Below are 6,049 nucleotides of genomic sequence, written 5' to 3'. Positions count from 1 at the left end.
AGTTGTGATTTTTGCACCAAGCTGAGCACATACAGTGAGTTTAGAGAAATGATCACTAAAACTTGATTTGACTTCTTCAGTTTTGGTGTTCCATTAGTATGTGTACTAGATGTAGTTTCTGGTAATGGTTCTCCTGAAGCCAAGGAATCTTAAGATACATTGTGTAAGTCCTGGCTTTCTTAGCATCCTCCTGCGGATCTGATGGAAACTCTCCACCTTCTTTCTAAATTGGTAGGTCTTCACTGACTTTTTCATTGTCATAAAATGCTTGGATAGCTCCTGGGACAAGAGTACCCATACTTTTAGACACTTTAAAGTGATAGTTTTCCCACTAAGAGTTTTCCCAGTGAGCATCCTTTGAGAGCAAATGAAGGCAGTTCAGGGTCTTCTGGATCAATTTAAGGAAGGGATTTTTCAATGAATCGGTGAAGTGCATGGCCCAGTATGAAAGTGTTGCAGAGTTGTAAATCATCCATCATTTCTTCTGATACAGCCCACTCTCCAACCATGCTGTTATATTCTTCATAAACTTTGCTATCTAGCAAGTCTCTTTTGTCCAGTTCTCTAAGTTCTTCTTCAGAGGGATTAGCAGGCATCTGCTTAATAGAGGTTTGTTCATATATGGTTTTTCCATGAAAAAACAATTCATTCTAATCACTCATCATCTTAAGTGGAAGCAGATCATTTGTCAACATTGGAAACTCTGTTGCTTTAGTGGACAAATCAAGTATTTGATCCAAAATTTCTCCACACATTTTATAAGGAGCCTGCACTCTTTCCATGGCAATCTGTTCATGAACTTCTTTCTGAGGATTTGTTCTTCAAAATCAATCTTGGCTTGTTTGGCTGAAGCTACTTCTCAACCAGAGCATCATGGACATCATTAAGTCATCTTCCCTCATATTGTTTTTCTCTGAAAATTCTGTTTTGCCATAAAACCTCCTTTTCATGCCAAATGTGCATGAGCTGCACAGCAATCTTGAGCTCCTCTTGGGACTGTCACATAAGCCTGTGTATCAACTTCTCCTCACATTAAGCCTCTTCCTGTGTTTTGTGGGTGATTAATTTGTTAACAACCTCCACCATTTTTTCTTCCTTTGGTCTCATGCAAAAGAATCTACTTCTAGGTGCTTCTGAATTTTTTAAATGTAGTCATCATCTGAGTGTTTAACACATCAATAGTTATATGGTCTGCTGTATCTAAACCAGTCCTGGATGCACTTTCTTTTGCCTGGAGATTCTCTTTTATTAATGCTTCAATCTTCATGATCTCATTACCAGTGACATCCATTGCCTCCTGTTGCTTTTTTATCATTTTCAGGCCTCACATGTTTTCAGAGTGCAATTTGATGCAGGTTTAGGAATCTATATGATAGCTGCTTGGATTTTGGCTATGACTTTATTTTGTCATCCCTGTTTAAGTGTTGCTCTCAGGAAGCCTCACTTTTCATGTATTAACATTTTAAGATTATAAGAGTCTGTATGGTTAGTATTTGTACTCCAGTCAGACCAATTTTTCTTTTTCTGAAGAGCAATGTTTCTGGGCCAGGCTTTTCTGTGATTATGCTTTAGGCCATATTCTTACCAAACTGCACACCCAGAAGGTGAAATGTTGGCTCCAAGCTGGAAAGGTTATTAAGTCTGGCTGTTGAAATCCTGCTGTCTGAAAATTCTGAAAAATCACCCTGAAGTTCAAATTTGTGTAGAATTTCTCCAGTCATACAGCCACTGGAAAATGCCTTTACAAATGACTTGGGATCTGCTAATCATGGAGAATACTGTCTTCAATTCTTCTGTCATGAGATCTTCATGGGATCAAGCCAAGCCCTATTCTACCCCTAAGACCAATCTGGGGATACTATTCTTGTGGAACATCACAAGATCAGGAGAAGCCTTGCACCTGATATGAATACAGAGAAGTGAAGTATATAGAAATCCAACTAGCCCTGATTAAAAAGAAATCTACACCTAGACATATAATAGTTCAGACTCCAGAAACACAACAGAAGAATAAAATACTACAATCACTTAGAGAAAAGAAACAAATCACATACAAAGGAAAGCCCATCAGAATTACTGCAGAATTTTCAACACAAACTCTCAAGTCAAGGATAGCCTAGGGTTATGTATTTCAAGCCCTAAAAGAAAATAACCTCCAACCTAGATTGACGTATCCTGCAAAACTATCTTTCAAAATTGATGGGGAAATAAGATACTTCCACAACAAAGAACACCTGAGAAACTCCATAAAGACCAAACCAGCACTCCAAACAATTCTAAACAATATTCTAGAAAAAGACAATGAAGGTCACAACTCCATAAGCACCAACAGAGCAAATCCATCTGGCAAGGCAAGAAATTAAAGGGAGAGGTTGGGGGAAAAAAACAATAGAGCCAAAAAATAGCAAAATAGCATGATAAAGATAATTCAATACATATCAATTATAACCATCAATGTTAATGGCCTCAATTTATCAATCAAAATAGATTGGCAAAATGAATTAAGAAGAAAAAATCCAACACGATGCGGTACACATGAAACACAATTAATTGAAAAATAAACTCATAGACTAAAATTAAAAGGATGGAAAACAGTTCTCCATGCAACAGGAACCTGGAAAAAAGTAGGGGTAGCTTTTTTTTTTTTGTACCAGGGATTAAACTCAGGTCTTTGTGCTTGTGAGGCAGGTGGCGGAACCACTGAGCTAAATCCCCAGCCCTGGGGGTAGCTATCTTATTAGCAGACCAAGTAGATTTCAAACCAAAACTAATTAAGAAAGATAAAGGTCACTACATCCCTGTAAAGGAAACAATCCAAGAGGAAGAGATGACAATCATAAATATATATGCACCAAACACTAGTGTACCCAAGTATAGAAAACAAAAATTAACAGACATGAAAACTCAAATAAGCACTAATACAGGTGAAGGGAGGGCAGGGACACTGGGAAAAAATGAGAACTAAGACCTGTCATGTGAAGGTATGGGATCCCAGTAATGAATGTAACTGTATTGTAAACCTAGATTGTACCAATAAACTCAATAAAAAGAAAAAAAAGCACTAATAAAACTTTAGTGGGGGACCTTAATACTTCACTGTCATAGATAGATCATCCAGACAGAAAATCAACAACAAAACACTAGGACTGAACCAAACTTTTGAACAAATGTACTTAATAAATGTCTACAGAGTATTCCACCCTGCAAAATCAGGATACATATTCTTTTCAGCTGCACATAGGTTATTCTCCAAAATAGGCCACATACTTGCTCATAGAGCATGTTTAACTAAGAACAAGGGAATTGAAGTTATCCCTTGTATATTATCAGACTATAGTGCAATGAAATTGGAGATCAATTTCAAAAAAACGCAAGAATTTCATAAACACATGGAAATGGAACAACACACTTCTGAATAACTAATGGGGCACAAAGGAAATTAAACAAGAAATCATACCATTTCTACAATTAAATGATAATGACAATACACCATATCAGACATAATGAAAAGACATAATGAAAGCAGTTTTACAAGGGAAATTCATAGCAGTTAATACTCATATCAGGAAAACAGAGTGAGCCCAATAAACAATCTTACAGGGAACCTCAAGCTTCTAGAAAAAGAACAGGACAAACCCAAAGCTCATACAAGGTAGGAAATTACAAACATCAGAGCAGAAATTAATACAGTGGAATTAAGAGAAAAAAATCAATGAAGCATAGAATTCCTTCTTCGAAAGAATAAACAAAATTGACAAACCCTTAGCCAATCTTATCCCAAAAAAAGGAAAGAAAAGACCCAAATCAATGAAATTAGGAATGAAAGGACAAAATCACAACAGACCAAGCAAAAATCCAGAGAATCATCAATACCTACTTTGAAAACCTATATGCTAATAAGATGGAAAACAGAAGAAATGGACAAATTCCTAGATACATATGAATTACCAAAGTTGAACGAAGACCTAAAAATTCTAACCAGCCCAATATCAACCAATAAAATTGATAACATAATTAAAAGCTTACCAAAGAAGAAAAGCCCAGGTCCCTCTGACTTCACTGCTGAATTCTACAAGACATTTAGTGAAGAACTATTGCCACTATTCTTTAAACTCTTCAATGAAATTAAAAGGGAAGCAATACGTCCAAATTCACTCCTGAAAGCAAGCATCACTTTGAACCTAAAAGCAGAAAGACCGTTGTCATAGGCACTGAGGAACAAATATAAGTAAAGAATTAAATCAGCACTGGAAGTGCCATCAAGAATTAAAACTGTGTATTTAAAATAGCTCTGATCAGAGCTAAAAATTCCCATCACTCATTCCCCTTTCATTTGATTTCCCACCCCCATCTCCAAACAAGTGAAAAAAATGAAGCAACTTCCTTTTCTAACTCTTTAGCTACTGAGTACAGCAAATAGGAAGTTCAACTTTCACAAAGAAAAAAGGCACAAGAATAAAGGGAACTCTCAGGAAAGCAGAAACTGCAACAGATGTTGGGTGAGCTAACAGAGCAGCACAGATATTTTGAACATGGGAAGAATTACAGTCAGAAATCAAATGTGAAGAAAGAAGATGTCACCTAGGTCTGTAAGTAGAGTGCTTTTGTCAGCTATTTCAGAATGGTCTGAGATATCATACTGGCTGAACTTATACAGTGGGGTGAATTACTCTGTGGACAGAGTTGCTAAGCAGAAAATTCATTTGCACTGCTTTTTTTCTTTGTAAAATATGAGTAGCCTAAACTCAATCAGAAATAAAGACTAGTACCAAAATTTTCAACATTGCTAGAAATTAAGAAGAGAGGAAATGGGATTAGAAAGCCTATCATTTGAATTTTATCACTTACCGGTGAATTATTTTACTTAGTCTTGAGTTATTTATCTGTTAAAGTACACATATATAGAGAAGGAACAATAGCACCTAACTTACAGGGTATTTACTCACTGTCTGAGTAACACACAGTCATCGTTATCTATTATTAACTTCACATTTTTTTGGTTGATGTCAAAGGCTAGCAAATTGTGGTCTATGGACCAAATCCACCCTACTGTGTGTGTGTGTGTGTGTGTGTGTGTGTGTGTGTGTATGTATGTATGTATATATTTGCTGCTCATGAACTAAAGATGGTTTTTATATTTTTAAAGAAATGGAAAAATTTTAAAGAACAATATATGGAAAATATGAAATTCAAATTTCAGTGTCTATACTCAGGAATCTTCCTGTGAGAAGAGCCAGTCCCTAGCTAAAACATTTCCTACTAGTCTGGTTAAGATAACAGGAGATGCCTTTAACTGACTGTACCAGATGTCCCAGATGTCTAAACTGTGCATTCCTTCTCACTTCTGTAAATGTGCTTTAAGCTTATATAAGGAACTTTACTCTGAGGTAAAGGGGAGGGGTAGAAGGGGGTAAAGGGTTTTTTTGGGGGGGTTCTCTTCCTATAAAAACAGTACTCAATTTCATCTTGGGATCTGACTGCGTGGCCAGTTCCACTGGAGGGTGGGTCCCAGCAGGCAAAATAAAGTTCTTGTTTGGACTTTATCACCGTGTTGTCTTGGGTAAGGGTCTTGCTGAGGGACTGGGCACAGCATTTTGGAAGCCCCAGCGAGATTCCCCTGAGCCGATACTTTGGAGCTTTATGACCACCACTGGGGAGGCCTCTCATACATCCGACTCTGGAGAGGCCACCCCAAAGTGTTCCGGGGCCCCGAGCCTGGTGACCACAGGTGGAGGCACGCACGGATCACAGTCCTGCCATCAAGTACTTCATTTGGGAAAGCTCTTGAGGTAAGGACCTTGTGGTCTTTTGGGTAGCGTGCTTGGTGGGCAGAGGAGGCCAGACATGACATCAACTCCTCTGCTTGGAACTCTGTGTCTGCAGGAGCCTCCCACAGGTCTGGGGAGCAGCACGCAGGTGTTGCTCAGTAGTGTGTCTGGCGGTGTTTGTCACTGTTGTCTCTGTTTTGTGTTTCCTCATTGTTGTCTCTGTTTTACGTTTCCTAAGTTCCATTTTTTTCAGTCTGTCACCATGGGAGCCATGGGATCCA

The 6,049-nt window shown here is 38.0% G+C and overlaps 1 pseudogene; it reads right to left on the bottom strand.

Moving 5' to 3' along the window:
* Nucleotides 1-398: 398 nt before the first annotated feature.
* Nucleotides 399-1,721, bottom strand: LOC104859201 (annotated as a pseudogene).
* Between the last annotated feature and the right edge of the window lie 4,328 nt (nucleotides 1,722-6,049).

Source organism: Fukomys damarensis, unplaced genomic scaffold (genome assembly GCF_012274545.1).
Source record: "Fukomys damarensis isolate Sample0158 unplaced genomic scaffold, DMR_v1.0_HiC HiC_scaffold_24, whole genome shotgun sequence".
Taxonomy (NCBI): Eukaryota; Metazoa; Chordata; class Mammalia; order Rodentia; family Bathyergidae; genus Fukomys; species Fukomys damarensis.
Note: the sequence above shows the minus strand (reverse complement) of the source record. Positions and strands in the feature narration are given on the sequence as shown.